Here is a 23,792-nt window from a genome sequence, read left to right on the forward strand (position 1 = left end):
TTGACAGACTGAATGTGTAGGAGGAAGTTCAAGGTCTGTTAGACTACCCGGATTCTGTATTCCTGGTTTAAACCTGTGGTGGTAGCGAGGGAGAGAAAAATTGAACAGGTGTCAGAGGTGTGTGTGTTTTTGTAGGAGCTGAGGATGGTTTTACATACTTTAAGCTGGAGACAATTTTGGATCATCCAGGTCTTAATGTTGTATAGGTAGTTAAAGATAGCGGCAACAGCTGAGGGTTAATGGATGGGGCTAACATTGGAGTGTTTGATACTGATATGAAATGAAAAGGTTGGGGGTAGTGTTCCTTTTTCAAGTGCTAATATCCCTCATCTATTGAGTAATATATAATATATTTATTTATAAATGGGAGAAAATGTTGTTAAATCTATAAGGTGGCAAATTAGTTTTTTAACACACATTATCTCCATTTTCCACCTCAGATCGTAGTTGCATTTACTTAGTTTGAGCTTGTGAGCATTCCACAGTCTCAAGGCTAGATGAATTCCTTGATTGCCAATCTGTTCCTGGCCTTTTGAACCTGTTGCTTCTTTTGAAACAAACTGGTATGGTTGAAAGACTGTCTTCTCAATGGGTACCACTGTGGATTCTGGCTTTAGTCATTGATTATTCCTTTGCATGAATATCAGGAGATAGGATTGTTCTGAAAGCTTGTCTGAAATTTAAAATAATTTCTTTTGTCATTTCCCCTTGATTGGTCATCTTACAGTGAGTATCGCCATGCATTTAGCAAGTTGAGGTGGACATTTCTGCTGATACATACTTTCCATTCCAAACAGATGTTTTGTTATGTATATTTGTTTGGATTTCATTGTCAGTTTTTATGCTAAGCCCCCTAGTAAGTAAATCTTTGGTAGTCAACCAACTGTATGCGTAAAGGACCTAATTTGAATGAGAAAGGGAAATTACTTACCACAGTAATTCCTGTTGTGCAAAAGAATGCACTTTACACAAACAAATCCCATTCTTCCTACTCTACTCATTAGGAAACAAACAGTCATAGAGTACTCTTTCCCAGAACCACGATAGGGTTTCCCTTGTCTTTACCTTCCACCCCACCAGCCTCCGTATTCAACGGATCATCCTCCGCCTTTTCCGCCAGCTCCAGCATGATGCCACCACCAAACACATCTTCCCCTCCCCTCTCCTTTCAGTATTCCGAAGGAACCATTCCCTCTGCGACACCCTGGTCCACTCTTCTGTCACTCCCAGCACCCTGTTCCCTTCCCATGGCATCTTTCTGTGCAAGCACTGGAAATGCAACACCCTCTCTCTCCTCACTGTCCAAGGCCCCAAACACTCCTTTCAAGTGAAACTCGTACTTCTTTAAATCTAGTATACTGTACCACTGCTTACAATGTGGCCTGTTCTATATTGGGAAGACTAAACGCAGATTGGCTGAATGCTTTGCGGAACGCCTCTGGGCATCCCACAAGCATGACCCCGAGCTTCCGATGACCTGCCATTTTAATTCTCTACCTTGCTCTCATGCAGACATCTCTGACTTCTGTCTACTGCGGTGTTCCAGTGAAGCTCAATGTAAGCTTGAGGACCAGCATCTCATCTTTCAATGAGGGACTTTACAGCCTTCTGGATTCAACGTTGAGTTCAACAATTTCAGACAATAATTTCCGCCCTCATTTTGATTCCTTTTCTTTACATCTTTTGGCCTGAATCTTGTTTTTCTCTTTTTTTCCTCTTGTTGTGGTTCATGGGGGTACCAACGGCGTAGGTAGGACTGAGGGAGTATGAGCAACTAGGGGCTAAATGAAAAAGCAGAACTGCAAAGGCCATAATCTCTGGATTACTACCTGAGCCACAAGAAAATTGGCAGAGGGAAAATAAAATCAAGGAGTTGAATGCGTGGCTCAAAGATTGATGTGGGAGAAATGGGTTTTAATTCATGGGGCACTGGCACCAGTACTGGGGAAAGATGGAGCTGTACCATTGGAATGGCCTTCACCTGAACTGCGCTGGGACCAGTGTCCTGGTGAATTGTACAACTAGGGCTGCAGAGAGAACATTAAACTAAGTAGTAGGAGGAAGGTTCAGGTGAGGGGAAATTTAGAAAGTTAACAAGAAACGACAAGGCAATAGTGCCGGGTAGTGACACAGGTAATGATAACCAAAGTATGACAGGAAGGTACAGAGTATACAAACACAAGACTGCACCAGCAAATAAGGTCTGAGTAGGGAAAAATGGGAAAAAAAGACATGAAATAAATGGGTAGGATATGATGGCCATTACAGAGATGTGGTTACAAGGTGACCAAGGCTGGGAACTAAATATTCAAGGGTATTTGACATTTCGGAAGGAAAGGAAGAAAGGCTAAGGAGGTGGAGTAGCTCTGTTAATAAAGGATGAGATCAGTACAGTAGGGAGAAATGATCTTGGCTCAGAAGATCAAGATGTAGAATCAGTTTGGTTGGGAATAAGAAATAGCAAAGACAAGAAGTCACTGGTGAGAGTAGTTTATAGGACCCCCAACAGTAGCTACACTGTAGGACAGAGCATAAATCAAGAAATAATGGGGGCTTGTAGGAGAGGTACTGCAATAATCGTGGGAAATTTTAATTTTCATATCAATTGGACGAATCAAATTGTCTAAGATAGCCTGGAGAATAAGTTCATAGAGTGTATTAGGGACAGTTTCTTAGAGAATTATGTTCTGGAACCAATCCAGGAGCAGGCTATTTTAGACCTGGGATGTGTAATGAGACAGGATTAATAAATGACCCTCATAGTAAAGGATCTGTAGACAAGAGTAATCATAACATGATGAATTTCACATTCACTTTTGAGAGTGAGAAGTTTGGGTGAAACTAGTATCCTAAACTTAAATAAGGCAATTACAAGGGTATGAAGACAGAGTTGGCTAAAGTGGTCTGGGAAAATAAGTTAACAGGTAAAATGGGAGAGAAGCAGTGGTAGCCATTTAGGGAGGTAATTCATAACTCTCAACAAATGATATTCCATTGAGAGAGACTCTGTGAGAAGGATGCACTGTCCTTAGCTATTTAAGGAAGTTAAGGATGGTATCAAATTGAAAGAAAAGGTGTATAGTGCAGCAAAGACTAGTGGTAGGCTAGAAGATTGGGAAAATTTTAGAAACTAGCAGAAGATGATTTTTTTAAAAAGTGAGAAATTAGAATGTGAGAGTGAACTAGCAAGAAATATTAAAACAGACAGTAAAAGCTTCTACAAACATACAAGAAGGAAAAGAATAGCTAAAGTAAGTGTTAGAGGATGAGACTGGGGAATTAATAATGGTAAACAAGTAAATGGCAGAGACTTTGAGCAAGTATTTTGTATCTGTCTTCACAGTAGAAGAAACTAAAAGCATCCTGAGAATAGCAGAAAATTAAGAGGCAAAAGGGAAGGAGAAATTTAAAACATCACTATCACTAGAGAAAAAGTAGTAAGAAAACTAATGGGACTAATGGCTGACAAGTTCCCTGGACCTGATGTCCTGATTCCTGGGATCTTGAAAGAAGTGGCTACAGAAATAGTAGATGCATTGTTGTAATTTTCCAAAATTCCCTAGATTCTGGAAAGGTCCCAGCAGATTGGAAAACCATACATGTAATATCTCTATTCAAGAAGGTGGGGGGGGGGGGGGGGCGCGGAGGGGCAACAGAAAGGAAACTATAGGTCAGTTAGCCTAGCATCTGTCATTGAGAAAATGCTAGAATCCATTATTAAGGAAGTAGTAGCAGGACACTTAGATGATCATAATGTAATCAGGCAGAGTCAACATGGTTTTAGGAAAGGGAAATCATGTTTGACAAATTTATTAGTGTTCTTTGAGGATGTAACAAGCAGGGTGGATAAAGGAGGACCAGTAGATGTAGTGTATTTGGATTTCCAAAAGGCATTTGATAAGGTGCCATGTAAAAGGTTACTACACAAGATAAGAGTTGATGGTTTTGGGGTAATATATTAGCATGGAGAGAGGATTGGCTAACAGGAAACAGAGAGCCGGGATAAATGGGGCATATTCAGGCTGACAAACTGTAACTAATGGAGTGCCACAGGGATCAGGGCTGGGGCCGCATCTATTTACAATCTATATTAATGATGTGGGTGAGGGGACTGAGTGTATTGTAGCCAACTTTGCCGACGATACAAGGATAGGTAGGAAAGCAAGTTGTGAGGAGAACACTAAGTTTAGTTTTTTTCAGTTTAGTTTAGTTTAGTTTAGAGATACAGCACTGAAACAGGCCCTTCGGCCCACCGAGTCTGTGCCGACCATCAACCACCCATTTATACTAATCCTACACTAATTCCATATTCCTACCACATCCCCACCTGTCCCTATATTTCCCTACCACCTACCTATACTAGTGGCAATTTATAATGGTCAATTAACCTATCAACCTGCAAGTCTTTGGCATGTGGGAGGAAACTGGAGGACCCGGAGGAAACCCACGCAGACACAGGGAGAACTTGCAAACTCCACACAGGCAGTACCCAGAATTGAACCCGGGTCGCTGGAGCTGTGAGGCTGCGGTGCTAACCACTGCGCCACTGTGCCACCCAGTGTTTGCAAAGAGATATCGATAGGTTAAGTGAGTGGGCAAAAATTTGGCAGATGGAGTATAATGTGGGAAAATGTAAGGTTGTCCACTTGGCAGGAAGAATTGAAAAGCAGAATATTATTTACATGGAGAGAGACTGCAGAATGCTGTGGTACAGAGGGTTCTGGGTGTCTTTGTACAGGAATCACAAAAAGGTAGCATGCTGATACAGCAAGTAATTAGGAAGGCAAATGGAATGGTGGCATTTATTGCAAGCAGGATGGAGTATAAAAGTAGGGAAGTCAAGCAACAAATGTACAAGGCATTGGTGAGACTGCACCTAGAGTACTGCGTACAGTTTTGGTCTCCTTATTTAAGGAGGGATGTACTTGCATTGGAAGCAGTTCAGAGAAGGTTCACTAGGCTGATTCCTGGTATGAAGGGGTTGTCTTATGAGGAAAGGTTGAGCAGATTGGGTCTTTACTCATTGGAGTTTAGAAGACTGAGAGGCAATCTTATTGACACTGAGAAGATTCTGAGGGGGATTGACAGGGTAGATGCTGAGAAAATGTTTCCCCTCACAGGGGAATCTTAAACTAGGGGGCACAGTTTCAAAATAAGGGGTCTCCCATTTAAGACAGCTATGAGGAGGAATTTCTTCTCTCAGAGGGTCATTAATCTTTGGAATTCTCTTCTTCAGAGAGCAGTGGAGGCCGACTTATTGAATATATTCAAGGCTGAGTTACAGATTTTTGATCTACAAGGGAGTCTAGGGTTATGGGGGCAGGCAGGAAAGTAGAGTTAAGGCCACAATCAGATCAGCCATGATCTTATTGAATGGCTGAGCAGGCGTGAGGGGCCAAATGGCCTGCTCCTACTCTTATTCCTTCTGTTCTTAGGAGCATCTCTGTCAGGTACTGGAAAGGTAATAGACAGAATTCAGTACAAAAAAAATGCAAAATGGAAGGGAATGAATGTGAAAGAGAATGGGAAAGTTGTTCGGGCCTCAACTTGCTGAAGTAAATGTGTACACGAAACAAAAACAAGAAATGCTGGAATCATCAGCAGGTCTGGCAGCATCTGTGGAAAGAGAAGCAGAGTTAACGTTTCGGGTCAGTGACCCTTCTTCGGAACAGTTCCGAAGAAGGGTCACTGACCCGAAACGTTAACTCTGCTTCTCTTTCCACAGATGCTGCCAGACCTGCTGAGTGATTCCAGCATTTCTTGTTTTTGTTTCAGATTTCCAGCATCCGCAGTATTTTGCTTTTATTATAAATGTGTACATGCCAGGGCTGCAAAAGGTCAAACTTATACTTTTACCTTTGTCTTTCTCTTTATTTTGTTCAGTCTGTTACAACCAAGGATTGAGGAGTGCACTGTCTTTCTCTAGTTCTACTTCTCCACAGGTCACAACCTATATTTAAATGTTTCTTCCAGTTACCGGTATGGCTAGTTATATACTTGATCTATTTTAGTTTCAGAATAAACTTCCGCCAACCAGGTTTCTTCAATAAACAACAAAATTATTAATTTATTATAAAACAAGACTCATTCAATAAAGATGCAAAGCTTATTAACACACAGGTTGAAATATGAAAGTAAACATACCCTTCTAAATAACCCAACACACAGGCACACACTGGTTATAAGAAAAATAAAGATTTCTCTGCAGAGATCAACTTTACAAAAATACTTTGGCCAAATACTTGTCAATTCTTGAAGAAAAAGGATAAGTGATGAAATTTTCCAGATGGTTCTTTGGTCTGGCGTCCAAGTACATATAGACTGGTTTCACTAGACACATACAGTGGTCACTGGGATCTTTTCAGGAGCAGTTCGTTCAGAAGATGTCAAGAGAAAGTCTTACAGAAGCTCCTCAGGAGAAATGCTGCATCAGTTTCTCCAGTTCTTAATGCTGGATTCTCAGGGTTTCTCAAAGAGGTAGAACAGGATGAGCTGGTTGCCTGTCTCCCTGTGCAGGCTTACACCCCAACTGCCCATTCGGAGAGTTCAAAAACGAAACCAATTCCTGACCACCATAAATCTAGACATGTCACTTCTCTGTAAACAATTCCAATAGTCAACAAGGCTCCTGCTGTTTACTTAGCTTAAGACATGTGACTTCCAGTAAGTATTTGTTTTTAAATGAAGTCCCAAGTGTCCTTCCAGTGACCCTTTTTTTAAAAAAGAAGTCTAGCATCTCCTGAAATATTCTCCAGTCTTTTACACACAAGTCCTCAAAAAATATGAACAATGGAAGCACGTTCATGACAAGTCCTATAAAGAAACATACTTATCTGCCAGGAAACAGTTCTGACAAAGGGTCTGCACCCAAAAACTTTATTTATTTTTGGCAAATATTGACACAGCTGCTGCATATTTCCCTGAGATGTGGAAAGGTGAGATATTGGGCAGAACTTTTAGCTTTGGCGGAGATGCAAAACTGCTGATTTCAGCTAGCCCACCAGTTATACATCCGCCTGATGTTTTCTTTTATTTACCATTTCTAACATCCATTTAGTGTAACTCTTTGTTTCCCCATTGTCTATCAATTGTCTATCCATGATGCTACATTTCCTTTTATACCATTTACCTAAACTTTCCAAACAAGCCTCTTGTGAGATATCTTATTAAATGACTGTTGAAAATCCATGCACACTATATCCACTGCATTTCCTTTATCCAGTGGAAATGAAAAGGAAAATCTGTTGGATTTGGGCTAAGGTTTGAACAGAAATGGATATTTGTTTGTAGAACGAGATCAAGATTTAGGAAAAGAGGCCGATAATTAGGAACAGAACCTATAGGCTGGATCTTATGGGCCCCTCCCCCCCACCCGAGTTGGGGCGGTGGAGCCCATAGCATCGTGACAGATGACAGTGGATGGAGGGCCTGTCGCCGCCCCATCACCCAGCCACTTAAGGACCTCTTCCTGCTACCGCTGAGATCTAACCAGCAGCTGGGGGTGCCTCCGTCATGCGGGGAGGGCGCCTTGTAAAACGAGGCACACTTCCTGCAGCCTTGGGGAGGGTGAAGGTCCATTTATCGTGGGCCATCTGTGGCCCACGGAGAACGCCTGCCCTCCTCCCCCTCGCCGGGGCCTTCCGGACTGTCCCTGGCGAGCCCGCCTCCCTTAGCTGAGGTCCAGGGTTCCAGCACTGGGCCTGGGTCCAAGATCTCTGCAGGACCGGCAATGGCCACTGCTCCTGGTGGCACTGCCGATACTGCTGAGCTGCCGTCCCTGTTAGAATTAGAATTAGAACATTACAGCGCAGTACAGGCCCTTCAGCCCTCGATGTTGCGCCGACCTGTGAAACCATCTGACCTACACTATTCCATTTTCATCCATATGTCTATCCAATGACCACTTAAATGCCCTTAAAGTTGGCGAGTCTACTACTGTTGCAGGCAGGGCGTTCCACGCCCCTACTACTCTCTGAGTAAAGAAACTACCTCTGACATCTGTCCTATATCTATCACCCCTCAACTTAAAGCTATGTCCCCTCGTGTTTGCCATCACCATCCGAGGAAAAAGATTCTCACTATCCACCCTATCTAACCTGTTATTGGCTAACAGCTCATGGAGGCGGGATCCCTGTCTTTAAAAGGACAGGGATCCCGGTGCAGGACAACTAGACGTCAAAACACTAGAGGATTGCTCTGGGAGGCACAAAAAGCCCGAGAAGAGGATCCTTTGGCCTTTTCAGCCTCCACAAACTCCAACCCTATGAGGGCCTCAACTGCTGGCTGCACAATATTTAATCTGTACATTGCGTATCTTTAAGCTGAATAAATATAATCCATGTAACCATGAGGAGAGTTCAACTATTGATCACAAACAGTTTGGAGCAAAATTGAATCGACCCAAAAATGGGCGCTTGGCTTAATGTTAGTCTGCGCCTCTTAAAGAGGAGGTGTACTTGGTTGGAGGAGGTGCTAGCAGTTGTGGTTGAAAAGAATCTGACCTGGAAAGAGTAAGGAATGGTACAGCAGGGGACACGCAGGCTCCAAGATTTTTGGACGCTGCTTTGGATGTCTTGGTGGAGGAGATAGAAAGAAGGTGAGATGTCCTGTATCCACAGAGGGAAGGAGGCCTTCCAGGCACACTGTCAAAAGACAGTTGCAGCAGATGGCCATGGAGGTCAATACCAGGAGTCAAGCCCCGAGGACCTGGATGCAATGCCGCAATAAGTTCGATAACCTCACACAAGTGGTCAGGGTCAGTGAATGTATCTTCAAATGCCATATCCTACCAACTGCACCAATAGCCTCAGCCACTGTTTAATCACTACACCCCCATCCGTCGTCACGCCCCTACCAACAATCTTTATCAGTCAGACATCATACCTAACATTCATATGTTTCACCCTGCCCTCACTCACTTAACAATGCTGCAAGCCTCACTCACATCTCGTAGTTTGCACACATTGCTAGCTATTCAACCATGGTAGCCACATCAGCCAAGCAGATTGCATGACACTCACAGACGCACTTCCTGCTGTCTTGCTGGACAAGGTAGTGCACAACTGGAGCCAGCAAGAGCTAATCAGAGGGGTACGGATGGGCCTGCTTGTCCTAACCCCCATGAGGAGACAGTACTAGCCATTATTGGGATGGCCATTGCTGAGGCCATGGCCAGTGCCGGGGCTGAAGCCATTAAAGATGACGGTATCTTCACACGCAATACTCCTCCTTGCATCCCACTTCCCCCTCATCCCATAATTTCTTCAGATTCACAAGCTGCTGATATTCTTCTTGGAATATCAAGAAGAGAGTGATGATGTAGACACAGCACCATCACTTGATTTCACACTCATAGTCACCTGCTCAGATACTAACAATACATGTATCTTAAAGGAGAAATTAGAGGTTGGATCTGCATGTGGTGAGACACCAGGCACAATTGGGCTACAGCTAGGGCAGGAAGCAAGGATAGCGTAGGTGTCAGCTTGCCAGAGGGCAAGGTCAGACACATGTTCTGTTACAGAAAACTCAGACCAGCACTTCAATGGGGCAGCCTACAGAAGAACACTGATGGGTATGCACAACAAAATGCTTGGTGCATTGCTGACCCTGCCGGAAAAACTGCAGTCACTATCAAGGAGAATGGAGTCCAGCACCAACTTGGCACAGAGCTTTGCATAGTGCTTGGAACCCATCCTTTTCAGCGTGGAAGCAGTGGCCACCTCTGTTTGTACACTTGTGGGCCCAACTTTGATGCAGTGTGTGATGGCCGATGTCGCAGCTTCCATTGCAGCACAAGCAGCAGCCACCCAATGTCTGAGTGCTGTAGTGGAAATTCAGATTACTGTCACACAAGGTTAGCTTGCTTCCATGCAAGTTCAGACTTCTGCCGTCATGGTTGAGGATTATAGTGTGCGAAGGGGCTTCCAGGGTGTCTCCAGCAATCCTCCAACAGATTACTAGAGTTGCTGAGACTCCGCCCTGAATTAGTGACAGTGGCTCCATGGAATTCGAACCTACCATCCTTCCACCACTGCCAGTCCTCCAGTACCCTTGCTGCTGCCCGTCAGCCAACCAATAAGGACTGCTACTGCCCATGCCAAGATGATGCAGTCGCAGCTGGGCAGTCTAGACCCACAGTTGTTTGACACCATCCTACAAGGCCATCTGGAGTCTCCTCTACCGAAAGTCAGCAGCCATGCTACAGCCACTGGGGTAGCACTGCGTAGGAGCACTAAGACAGGCAAGGGCATTCACAAGGCAGACATTGAGGGGGTTTTGTGACTTTTTGCATTGTGACTAAGCAGACACTCTGATGGTCAGTGAAAGAGGGAAAGTAAGGTATGGGACTGTTGGTGAATGGAGAATTAGGGTTGCGGTTACTGATATCGCACTCAGCTGAGTTCTTCATGGACAGCCTGGGCAGAAACGGGCTATCTCGTTTCCTCTTTCTCCTCTATCTCCTCTACCTCCTCCTCATCATGCTCCTGCTTCTCAGCTACTCGCCATATAACTGGTGGCAAGGACTGTTACCTCATGATGGCAGGTTGTGCATCATGCAACAGACCACCATGAATGATGACACTTGCTCTGCTGAGTACTTCATGGCTCCTCCAGAACAGTCCAGGCAGCAGAAGTGTTGTTTCAGCACACCAGTGGTCGATTCCATCATATTTTGTGGGGCAGTATGGCTTTCAACGTATATATGCTGCACACGTGTGTGGATTGTGCATTGGCATCATCATCCATGTTGTCAACGGAAGGCCCTTGCTGCCCAGTAGCCACCCTTTGATTTGCCATGGTGGCTCAAGTTCACTGGCACAGAGAAGTAACGTAGAATGAAACCATTATGACTGCAGCCAGGGTATCAGGCATTGATTTTCATGATTCGCTGCTTGTGCTCACACACCAGCTGGATGTTGAGGGAGTGGAATGCCTTTCAGTTCTGGTATAGGGCAGTTGACATGTGTTGGATCCCATCAGTTACAAAGAGAGATGAAGTCCGACCGTAACTTTTAGAAACTTTATTGCAGTACGTGATTGTTACATTACAAGGACACAAAAAGAACAAAAAGCAAAACAAAAGAACATGCAAAAGAACAAAACAAAAGAACATGTGCTCATTACAGCCAGCCTTTCTTATAGTTATTCAAACAAAACAAGTAAGGCCCCCCCCCCCCCCCCCCCCGCCTTATTTCTGAGTGGTTTGCAGACTTCTGTTATCAGTGCATGATTGGTTCATTCGTCCCAGCATTTTATTTTTGCATTTTATTTCAGTAGTTTCACATCCCCCCTCCTTGAACTGTTAGGCTGATTATTAAACAATAGGCTACTATTCAGCTATCTGCAGCTGTCCTGTTAGCTTCTGCTTGTTATTTTTTATAAATTGGCTCCACAGCTCCACAGTTAGTTTGTTAGTTGATTAGATTACCTTTGCTCCCGACCTCACTACAGCCTTGGTCCAAGAATAGACAAAAAAAGGCTGAATTCCAGAGGGAGGTGAGAGTGACTGCCATTGACATCAGGGAGCATTTGACCGAGTGTGGCATCAAGGAGCCTTAACAAAGTTGCAGTCAATGGGAATCGGGGAAAACATTCCACTGGCTGCAGTCAAACCTAGCATAAAGAAAAATGGTTGTGGTTCTTGGAGACCAATCATCTCAGCTCAAGGACATTGCTGCAGGAGTTCCTCCAGGGTAGTGTCTTAGGCCCAGGCATCTTCAGTTACTTCATCAATAACCTTCCCTCCAACAAAAGGTCAGATGTGGGGATGTACGGTGATGTTCGGTACCATTCACGATTCCTCAGATACTGAAGCAGTCGGTGCCCACATGCAGCGACCTGGACAATATCCGGGCTTGGACTTGATAAGTGGCAAGTAACATTTGCGCCACACGAGTTCCAGGCAACGACCATCTCCAACAACAGAGAATTTAACAATCTCCACTTGATGTTCAATGGCATTACCATCGCTGAATCCCCCACCATCAGCATCCCGGGGGTTACATTGACCAGAAACTTAACTGGACCAACCATATAAATACTGTAGCTACAAGAGTAGGTCAGGGGCCGGGTGTTCTGTGGCGAGTAACTTACCTCCCGACTCCCTAAAGCGCCTCCACCATCTGCAAGGCACAGGTCAGGCGTATGATGAAATAATCTCCTCTTGCCTGGATGAGCGCAGCTTCAACAACACTCAAGAAGCTCAGTACCATCCAAGACAAAGCAACCTGCTTGATCGGCACCCTATCCACCACTTTAAATATTCATTCTACCACCGGCACACAGTGACAGAAGTGTGTATCATACAAGATGCCCTGCAGCAACTTGCCAAGGCTTCTTCAACAGCACCTTCCAAACCCACAACCTCTACCACCGAGAAGGGCAAGAGCAGCCATCGCCTACAAGTCCCCCTCCAAGTCGCACACACACCATCCTGACTTAGAACTATATCGCTATTCCTTCACTGTCAGTGGGTCAAAATCCTGGAACTCCCTCCCTAACAGCACTGTAGGTGTAGCTACACCACATTGGCTGCAGCAGTTCAAGAAGGTGGATCACCATCTTCTCAAACGCAATTAGGGATGGGCAATAAATGCTGGCCTTGCCAGTGACGCTCACATCCCAAAAATGAATTTTAAAAAAAGGACAGTCTTCTTATAACTATCCTGAATTATGATGCTATCATGTGAGACAACGTAATTTCTAAAACCATTTCAGAACAATTTACCATTCACCATGCTACTTTATTATTGTACACAAAACAATAAAAGTTGGGACTAGTGTTGTTTATTTATTAAATTAATACAGCAAGAGATTGGTTTGATTGGACTCATTAGGCTGCTGAAAATTTAGGGATATAACATCGCAGCAATGTACGTTGGACTTCATAGCTTGACTGTGCTTGGTATCACTCCATCTTCACAGAAATGAATCCTTCCACCAGAATATAATGATGGTAAGGAAACTATATTAAAATATGGAAAAGTTCCCTGAACTTTCAGCTTATAAATAGCATAGTGATCCTGTGTTAGCAAGAAATAGTGTCCTACCTGATGTTGTACACTTAGCATATATTGCTTGTGTTGAATTGGGTAAATGGTTATAAATGAATCATGCATCAGTATCTACTTGTCTCGGTGTACCAAACCATCTTGCATTCACTTCCATTCTGTAAAATACATTAAAAATCTCAATTCTAGCCACAAAAAAAGGAAGATCTGCATTTATATAGTGCTTTTCATTACCTCAGGACATCCCAGAGCACTTTACAGCCAGTTAAGTACTTTGGAACTCAGTCACTATTGTACTTTAGGAACAACAGCAGCCAATTTGTGCACAGCATGGTCCCACATACAGCAACATGATAATGATCAGATAATCTGTTATAATGATTATGGTTAAGGGATAAATTTTGGTTAAGACAGTGTGGAATACTCCCCTGCTGTTCTTTGAAATAGTGCCAAGTGATCTTTTGCATCCACCTGAGAGGGCAGACGAGGCCTTGGTTTAACCTTTCATCTGAAAGACAGTACTTCTGATAGTGGAGCACTCCCTCAGTATTGCACTGGAGTATCAGCCTAGATTTTGTGCTCAAGTCGTTATAGTAGGACTTGAACCCACAACTTACTGACTCAGAAGCAAGAGTGATACCACTGAGCTATAGCTGACACCTAAATATCACTAATCTGAAAATGTTTAAAATACTTCAAATCCAGATATAAAATGTTTTCCAATTATTTGAATTCTAAAGCTAAGCAAATACTAGTCCAACGATATACACTAGTAGACATTGGCGACTACATTGAAATCAGTTGATAACAGGCAAGTGATCCACTCTACCAGTTTACTGTCCAAGTGGTGAAGGTTTTAATCGCTCCCAGTGTGTCCAAGTAGTTATGCTATCCAGACATGGTCTTGTATGCTAATATTACTGCAGAAAATGTTGAAGTAATTGTACAGTAGAAGTTTGTTTCTAAAAGCACCCTAAGTGTTATGACCAGCTGAGCAATGTCTAAGGGTCTTTTGCTAACTTTACCAGTCTTACTGTAACAGGGTTTTGTTTTTAAACACACTGTGTTTTGAGCTCCCTTTTTTGTGAATCTGTCTTCACAGTTTTCAATTATAAGGCAAAGAACTGAGCACAAACAGGCTTTCTTTGGTTTAAAGCAGAAAGAGGAAATGTATTAAAACCTTAAACTTAAACTCTAATACGGTTCACGCCTACAGATATACGACGCGTTCACGCTAGCATGCAGATATAAATGTGCAGATAGGAACAGAAAAGAGCAGAAGAAAAGATAAGTAGAACAGTTTGAGGCAATATCTTGTTCCTGTTTCTCGAGCTCACTCTAGTCCTTGATTGAAGATATGGTCTTGCGATTCGTTGGGGCCCAGTAATCTTCTTCAGACTTTGTTCACCTGGCAAACCCTTCTGTCTTTGAGCTTCACGTGTTTTCACAAGATTCAGTTCCGTAGGAAAAGATGAAGGCAAGCAGGAGAGGAGATGTTCTTAGTTTCAGTCTTTACTGCATGAGCACATGGCTTTTTTTTTTGCCTTTGTTGGCATTCCAAATTCAAAAAGCTCCCAGGGTGCTCAGCAGGTTGGTCATGTAACTAGCTCTTCATATGGATCAGTCTCTTCAACATCCTTTGTTGGAAGTTCAAATCCAAAAGCTCCAGCCAGTTAGACATATGACTAGAACTGGTTTGACCACTTCTGTGGATTGGAGAAACTGCTTTGTTTCAACATTGTCTGGTACTATGTAAATGTCCTTCCAGTCCAGGTTTGCAATTTTTAAGTTTTAATGTTCATGTGGCGAAATAACGTGTGCTTCAGTCTTAGCAGGTGGGGGTTTGCCTGACATCTCCACACCCAGGGGAATGAAATGCAATTTGAAGAAAATGGCGCATTTCATTACCGAGTTTGAGAGAAATAAGATACAGAAAGAACCATGCATTTCTCTCGTTCGTTTCCATTCATTCACCCGTCTTGAAGCTCATTAAGATGGTCTTTTCTGGGGTGGCCAGGGCTGCTTTAATTTCGCCCTTTTGTCCCTCCAGGAGAATTAGTAGGGGGGGGGCGGGTCTATCCTGAACTCCCTGATTCATGCAAAGACTTTTGGTTTCAGGGGATGGGTAGTTTCCTTTTCCTCTGACTGTTGGGGAGGAGTCTCTGTTGCTCTCCCCTGTGTTCTCTGGGACACTCCTACCTACAGGTATTTGTGCAGACCTAACTGCATTTTCCGGTGACCCTTCGACGAGGTGAGGCATCACCTTCACAGTTTCTCTGCCCCCTGGAGGTCTCTCTTTGTCTCTGCAGGTTCCTGTAAATGCTGTTAGCAACTCTGGTGGGGTGCTTCTAGAGTCTGCATTTACATAGGAGGATTTGGGGTCTAACTTTTCACATTTTTCTGGGTTGGTTGACCGGGCGGTAGGGGTTTTCATCCGGGATTCTTTCCAGACTTCCTTTAACCTGCCCTCTGGGTCACTTTTCCCCCCCTCTTTCTAAATTTTTGCCAGCCATGTGCCTGCCTGTCCCCTTTTGTTCTCGGCGGGTTTCCCTTACAGTTCACCAGCCCTCTGCTGGAAGGTCCTCCTAACACCAGTACAGGACTTAGGGGTGCAGGTTTCACTGTAGGTTGGGGTTTTCCCTCAACCTGGCACATGTGGCAACTGCTGCAGTACTCCACCACATCCTTGTGGAGTTTTTGCCAATCAAACTGCTGTCTTATGCGGGCTTTGGTCTTTTGTATATACAGCTACTGGTGTCTCATGGGCCCTTCTTAATATTTCTCCCCGGTACCTCTGTGGCACCACTAACTGGTGAACTACTGTCCACTCCTGGCCCTCAGGTCTGTGAGGAGAACTCCATTTATAACCAGTACCTCATTCTTTAAAAAGTAGCAGTCAGGGATTCCCTCTGCTTCACTTTCAGACTGGGCAGCCTGTGCTAACCCTCGCAATACTCGGTCAGCTCGCTGAGCCTCACCTAGGGAAAATCCATTTAATTCACTCCCTGGGTCTCCTAACTTTCCAAAGAAAGTCTTGGTCAGGCAGACCTCATGGTCATTTGCCTGCAGTGCCAATGCAGTCTCCTCTGGGAGAGCTGGTTTGATCATGGCCTGACCCACTACACATTCAGGGACTCAGCAGGAGACCGTCTGCTGCCACCACCCTGTATCTCTGACCTCCTGCCGTCTTTCACCACTGTGGGGGCTACCACCTTCATCCCTGCCAGATCATTACCTAGGGATAGGTCAACCCCGTCCACAGGCAAACTAGGGACAATCCCTACGGTCACCAGTCCCGAAACTAGGTCGGACTCCAGGTGCACCCGGTGTACAGGAACAGGCAAACACTGCCCTCCAATACCATTCACCACCATTTTAGTGTTCACTGCACTCTCTGGGGGGAAAGGTCAGGCCTTTTCCCAGTAAAAGGGATCTGGGTGGCCCCTGTGTTCCTGAGAATTACTATGTGCTTGCTTGCCTCACTGCAGGGATATGGGGTTACTTTCCCTTCAAATACAAAACCCTGATAACCTTCAGGAATCCTAACTTTTCCCGCACTGGACATGGTAAGCTTCCTGGGTTGCACCCCTACTGCAGTCAAAGCCACAGCCCGTTCCGTGTTTTCCATCAGGCCTAAGTCTTCACTGAGCGGGTGTGTCCTGATTAACCCTACCAGTTTCCCCTTTAATTTCCAGCTTCAGTTTTTAAATGCCTTGCCTTGGTACAGTGGAAGCACACAGGTCTCCTGGTCTCACTCTTGCTCACAGCACCTTCCTTTTTGGCTGGAGGAGGGCCCCCTGTGTCTCCTGCTTTCCTTTCTCTTCCAAGACTGCCTGGGCTTCTATCACCTTCCCACCCTTTGTCCTTTTCGGATTTGTGAGGGTGATCAGGAAAGGTTCTCCCCTGGGAAATCAACTTATAGTTTAAAGAAAATTCATCGGCCAGAAGGGCTGCTTGCCGGGCTCCCTGAACCCGCTGCTCCTCGACATGAGTTTTTACTGAGAATGGGAGAGAGTTTTTAAATTCCTCTAACAGGATTACTTCTCTGAGAGCCTCGTAGCTGAGCTGTATTTTTAAAGCCCTCAGCCACTGGTCAAAAGCCAGCTGCTTGCTTCTTTCAAACTCCAGATAGGTTTGATTGGCTTGTTTTTTGAGGGTTGTAAACTTCTAGCGGTAGGCTTCGGGTACTAATTCATATGCCCCAAGGATAGCATTTTTGGTCACTTCATAGTTTGATGAACTCTCAGCTGGCAGCGAGGAATAGACCTCATGGGCTTTTCCAGTTAGTTTGTTTTGCAGTAAAAGAGACCATGTCTCAGCTGGCAATTTTAGCTGCCTTGCCAGTTTCTCGAAAGACACGAAAAATGCTTCCACATCTTCCTCATTGAATTTTGGAATCAATTGGACGAGGTTTAGTAATCCTGTACCCAAGCCTGAATTGGTCATGCTTTCACTAGAGTTACTCTGTCACCCCCTAGCTAACTCAAGCCGCTTCAACTCTCTTTCTTCAGATTCTTTCTGGAATACCCTTTATCTCTCTTTTTCCCCTCTCGTTCCTTCTCCTGTCTTTCTTTTTTCTCCTGTCTTTCTTCCTCTCTCCCTCGTTCCCTCGCCTGTCTTTGTTTTTCTTCATGTTCCAGTTGGAAGGCACTTTCTTTCTCCCTCTCCTGCCTCTCTCTCTCTCTTTCTCTTTCCCTCTCTTTCTCTTTCCCTGTCTTCTAATTCAAGTTTCCTTTGTTCCAATTGTATCTTTGCTAGCAGAACCCTGTCTGGGTCTGCTTCTAACACTGCTTCGTCAGATTCAAAGGAGAAATGGTTGGCCACTAACCTTAGGAGTTCAGACTTCCTAGTCTAGCCACGTACAGTGATCCCACACTGCTCAGCTATCTTTCTCAACTCCTCCAGAAACAGTGCTTTTATCCTATTCCAAGTTACTTCACCCTGGCTTGGAGAGCTACTCACTTCAGTTGCAGACATGTTAGTATACAATCACACACAACCACAAGAAAACCTGTATTGATTTGCTCTTTTTGATTTGGAACAATTTGGCTTCCCACTTCAATTTCAAGTTTGTCTGTGGGTAACAATCAGGACACTAGTCCCCAATTTCTGTTACGACCAGGTGAGCAATGTCTAGGAGTCTTTTGCTGTCTTTACCTGGTCTTACTGTAACAGGGTTTTATTTTTAAACACACTGTGTTTTGAGCTCCCTTTTTTGTGAATCCGTCTTCACAGTTTCCAATAATGAGGCAAAGAACTGAGCACACACAGGCTTTCTTTGGTTTAAAGCAGAAAGAGGAAATTTATTTAAACTTAAACTCTAATATGGTTCACGCCTACAGATATATGACGCGCTCACACTAGCATTCATGCGATATAAGCATGCAGATAGGAATAGAAAAGAGCAGAAGAAAAGATAAGCAGAACAGTTTGAGGCAATATCTTGTTACTGTTTCTCGAGCTCACTCTAGTCCTTGATTGAAGATATGGTCTTGCGATTCGTTGGGGCCCAGTAATCATTTTCAAACTTTGCTCACCTGGCAAATCCTTCTGTCTTTGAGTTTCACATGTTTTCACAAGAATCAGTTCTGTGGGAAGAGATGAAGGCAGGCAGGAGAAGAGATGTTCTTATTTCCAGGAGAAGTCTTTACTACATGAGCACACGGCTTTTTTTTTTCCGTTGTTGGGAGTTTCAAATTCAAAAAGCTCCCTGGGTGCTCAGCAGGTTAGTTGCATGACTAGCTCCTTATATGGACCAGTCTCTTCAACATCCTTTGGGAGTTCAAAGCTCCAGCCTGCTAGACATGTGACTAGAACTGGTTTGACCACTTCTGTGTATTGGAAAAACTGCTGAGTTCCTATTGTTTCAACGTTGTCTGGTACGATGTAAATGTCCTTCCAGTCCGGGTTTGCAATTTTTAAGTTTTAATGTTCATGTGGCGAAATAACATGTGCCTCAGTCTTGGCAGGTGGGGGGTTTGCCTGACATAAGTAACATCAAAATTTTGTACCTCAGAGACTTGGGTTAGTTGCAAAGGAATAGGCAAATGGGACTAGGAGGAACTGAGCAGAGTGGTGGGTTAGGATTGGGACTGGGATTTGGGAGGGAGCAGGCAACTTTTAAGCAGTATAAGTGGGCTTCCATTTGGCCTGTATAAGGGGAGTATTTGGGGGCCAGTTTGAGGCCTAGGTAAAAGAGGTTGGGTTCAGTTGGGGAGACTTCGACTTGAGTTACGAGAGCAGTGGGGGTAGGTTAGGTTGTGGGAACAGTATGCATTTATGGGGTGCTTACCTTGCAAATGAGAAGACTCATGGGATGAATCTGCATTATCAAAGTATTTGCTGTCATTTGATTAAGAACTAATTGATGGCAGTTATGGCGCATCTTTAGACTGTCCACTTCTCAAACTGTAGGACAAGAGTGTGTTGACAGAATGAGGAAAGCTGTGAAGGAGGAAAACAATAATTCTTCTCTCTTTCATTTCCCTCCTAATATATGCCAATTTTCTCCCCTCCCCTCCTGACGTCCTTAAAGTTTTGACTTTATTTTGGGGTATGGTTTCACTAGTGTAAGTTGCCCTCTGTCACCACATGCAAGTGCTCATTTTTCCTATCAGCAACCCATGAGTACTATTCAGTAGAGTTAGTGAATAGCAATCAGAAACAACAATAATGGCTGCTTCTCTCCTTCCTAACTTGGATTGCTTGGCCAATTAAGCATGCCATCTGCTGTCCCAACTGAGATCAGCTAGATCAACTCAGGACCTGGAACCTTCTGACTCTGAATAGCTTAGTTACACACTGCCTTAACCAGCTGTGCCATCAAGGAACAGATTTTTTTTTAAATCAGTTTTTTCCAAGTAAAATCAGAGCCAGTGATAAATCTGTACAGGCATTGATTAGACCACATTTCGATTATCATGCTTAGTTCTGGGTACCCCATTATAGAACAGATATTAAAGCTATAGACAGCATACAGCATAATTCACTTTCATTTGAAATGTTGGAATTCAAAGTTTGTAACCAAAATTTCTGAGCGTCACCCTGTCCATATAAGTTAACTACATTGCTAATAAAGAAAAAATTGTTTGGAAATTAGTGTTCTGTTTTATACATTTTCTCAGTGTTGTCATTCTTAGTTTGATGATTGTGAACATTTAGATGAGGTTGAAAGCTTGTTGTGAAATAGTGTAAGACCAAACCATTCAAATATCATTTCATTTTTGTTATACAGTTACATAGCTGCATTACTCAGTGGAATACAAGTTTTTGCATAACTCATGTATGCTTTATTTTTAAAGCAATCAGTCCAGCCTTCCAAATTTTAACTACGTAACTTTTCTAGAACAGTTTTATTTTCAATGGCATGTGGAAGTTAAACCACTGGAATGAACCAATTAACTATAAGATCCATTTTGTGTTAAGCAGTGAGTAACCAATGTATTTTAGCACATCACAGTTACATTACTTCTAAAGTCTATCTTTACTTTGCTGCCAAGCTTGTTGCTGTACAGTCCAAATAGTGAATAATTGAATCGTCAGCGAAAAGATCGCCAGCAATGTTGAGAGCGTTTGTGACGCAGCATTAATAAAAATGACAAAAGGTAGAGGACCTAGCCATGAGCCCTACGGGTAGGAGTAGAAATAGCAGCTGGCAATTGAACTGTCAGTGTAAATTTGCTCAACATGGAATTGTTGTGCAAGATGTGACTTTAGTATACCAAGGATTTGAATCAATACCAATACATTTAAGCTTTTCAACCTGTTTTGATTGATTAATAACATCAAAAGCACAATACAAACCTTGGAATTGTGATTTTCCCTGAGTTTGTTGCATGGGACCATGTAAGGCCTTTACTACAGAGCTGTAGTTAACAGTAACCAAATCTAAAACCATGTTACTACCATTAAAAACAAATGTCCAATGCAACAGCCCCAACAAACAAATTTCTCTGCAGCACCTGTGGAAGAGCCTGTCACTCCAGAATTGGCCTTTATAGCCACTCCAGGCGCTGCTTCACAAACCACTGACCACCTCCAGGCGCGTATCCATTGTCTCTCGAGATAAGGAGGCCCAAAAGAAGAGAATGGAAATTACAATAACAGCTCATATTTCTCAAAAACCTCATGCTACTGGAAATACAGATTACTTCAGTGGCAAAAGGCAGAAGTTGTAGTAATTTAAAATGGCAAACTAATATCACTGTTCCAAAAGCTAATTAAAAGTAAGCAAAGCCAATAGATGCTTCTTAACCAAAATTTCTAATGTTATCTGCACAGCTTTTGAAAAAGAAATAACCAAAAAGTCACACTTCAGTGCACAAAAAATACCTTAAAACCTTAAGGATTAGAAAGGTCAGGAAGACTTATAGATAGGCCTAATGAAAATAAGTAAGTAGTAAAGTATGTGCTTACCCTTCTCACCAATTGCCAGTAAGATCATTCAGTTTTTATGTAAAAAGATATTTAAGACAATTTAACGGATAAATGTAATCAAATTGTGATTTTTTTTTATTTTGTGTGAAACTTCATTTATCACTTTAGAAATTTCAATAACAAAAATTGACAGGTAACAATTTTTCAGTAAGTTATGGGAAAAAATGCACGAACACGTGGTGTTAAATGGTCGGTTGTAAGAATAACATTGAAAAGCATCTACTGGTATTACCAGGAAATTTATAAGCTAACTGGAATATAGGAACAGTAACATGTGCGGCGCAGTGGCTAGCACCGCAGCCTCACTGCTCCGGCGACCCGGGTTCAGTTCTGGGGACTGCCTGTGCGGAGTTTGCAGGTTCTCCCTGTGACCATGTGGGTTTCCTCCGGGTGCTCCGGTTTCCTCCCACATGCCAAAGACTTGGGGGTCGATAGGTAAATTGGTCATTGTAAAAAAAATTGCCCCTAGTGTAGGTAGGTGGGTCGAAGAGTTGAGGGAAGGTGGGGATGTGAGAGGGATAAAATGGGATTAATGGGTGGTTGATGGTCAGCGTGGACTCGTTGGGCCGAAGGGCCTGTTTCGGTGCTGTATCTCTCTATGACTCTATGAGGAACAGGAAAGGCGGTTTAGCCCCTCAAGCCTGTTTCACTATTCAGTGAGGTCATGGCTGATCTGTAACCTAACTCCATATAAAGGCAAGTGTACTTTTAACTTGGGAGTTTCCATAGGAAATGTTTACATTGCAGTTTTCAATAGGTCATGGAACTCAATATATGAATGTTAGTATATGTTATAAAGGTCCTCTTGTTAAAGCTTGGCTCAGGTATAAAATTAAAACTCGACCTGGGCTCGACCAGACACCAGCTAACCCAAACCCGGGCCGAGTCCTTTAATTTCTTTTCATGCCCGACCCAACCCGAAAATATCAAACATATTATTGAAACAGAAAAAAATTGTAGATTAAATAGAAAACAGTGCCACCAGCTAATGGGATCGCCAATTAGTAGTGCAATTGGGAAATCTACATCAGTAGTACTGTGTCAGAGAGTTCCCAAATTCTGCTAGGGTGCCTAAGGTAGACAAGGTAAGTCAACAAGTGTGAGGATGAGCCACCCACATTATTTTTTTTTTATTTATTTAGAGATACAGCATTGATACAGGCCCTTCGGCCCACCGAGTCTGTGCCGACCAACAACCACCCATTTTATACTAATCCTACATTAATCCCATATTCTCTACCACATCCCCACCATTCTCCTACCACCTACCTACACTAGGGGCAATTTACAATGGCCAATTTACCTATCAACCTACAAGTCTTTTGGAGGTGGGAGGAAACTGGAGCACCCGGCGGAAACCCACGCAGACACGGGGAGAACTTGTAAACTCTGCACAGGCAGTACCCAGAACTGAACCCGGGTCGCCGGAGCTGTGAGGCTGCGGTGCTAACCACTGCGCCGCCCTAGCATTATTACTCTAGCATTAGCAGACAGTTCAGGAACCCAGACATGGTGCTGTCAGACAGCATGACCAACTTTGGTCTGTTTTAGATCCTCTGCTACTTACTTCTTCATCTACAATCTACAGTACTTGTAGCATTTGTTGCATTCAGGTCTCTGTACACTTTGAGTAGACGCAGAGGGAATTTCTACGTTACAAACTTAGGGTATTAACTCAGGAAGACTAGCTGGTCCATCAAGACTGCCCCACACCAAGACAGCTGGACCATCATGGCTAAACATTTCTTCCCTCTCTCTAACTTGCATATAAATCTACTAGAAGTGGCAAAAGCATAAAAACCCTGGGCCAATGTGGGAAAAAAACTCAGTAACTTTTCTCTCCAATGCCCTGCTGCCCTGGCAGTTGAAAATCTGTCCAGGAGATTACATGGACCACATGTTACCTATAAAGAAACTTACCTTCTATATGACGCAATCTTTCTTGCAGTCAGGAACAGATCGAGCTCCATTTTGAAGCTGCTGAGAAAGTCACCACCTACCACACCAGCTGACAATGTATTCCAGAGGCTCTACATTTTCTGGGAAAAGAACCGCCTAACATCCTGTCTATTCCTACGTGTATATGGTTTGATATACTTTTTTTTATTTAAGCTCTTAGAATGGTTTTCTCTCTGCAATGTTACTTGTTTGCTACTGTGAAACAGTCAGTTGGCAAGTAATGGGGCAGAGGCATGCTTTTGAAAATCATTCAACATTACTTCTACAGCCATTATAGCTTGTTTGAAATTATCTACATTTGATGGGAAAATATTGCATTAATAATGCTACACTTGGTTTTGGCATGAACCGAAGTTTCTGGAGTTAACCGACTCTCTATTCACT

The 23,792-nt window shown here is 43.4% G+C and overlaps 1 protein-coding gene across 19 annotated transcripts in view; it reads left to right on the forward strand.

Moving 5' to 3' along the window:
- Window positions 1–23,792, forward strand: part of magi2a (membrane associated guanylate kinase, WW and PDZ domain containing 2a) — an 899,048-nt gene that overhangs the window by 490,927 nt on the left and 384,329 nt on the right. Inside the window, exon 1 of one of the 19 annotated variants that reach the window (XM_068059217.1) lies at window positions 23,462–23,535. The exons of the other annotated variants lie outside the window; for them this stretch is intronic. The gene's annotated coding sequence lies outside the window, so the exon portion shown is untranslated. Of the gene's footprint in view, window positions 1–23,461; window positions 23,536–23,792 lie in introns of those variants that run through there. 19 annotated transcript variants of the gene reach the window in all.

Source organism: Heterodontus francisci, chromosome 27 (genome assembly GCF_036365525.1).
Source record: "Heterodontus francisci isolate sHetFra1 chromosome 27, sHetFra1.hap1, whole genome shotgun sequence".
NCBI classification, from domain to species: domain Eukaryota; kingdom Metazoa; phylum Chordata; class Chondrichthyes; order Heterodontiformes; family Heterodontidae; genus Heterodontus; species Heterodontus francisci.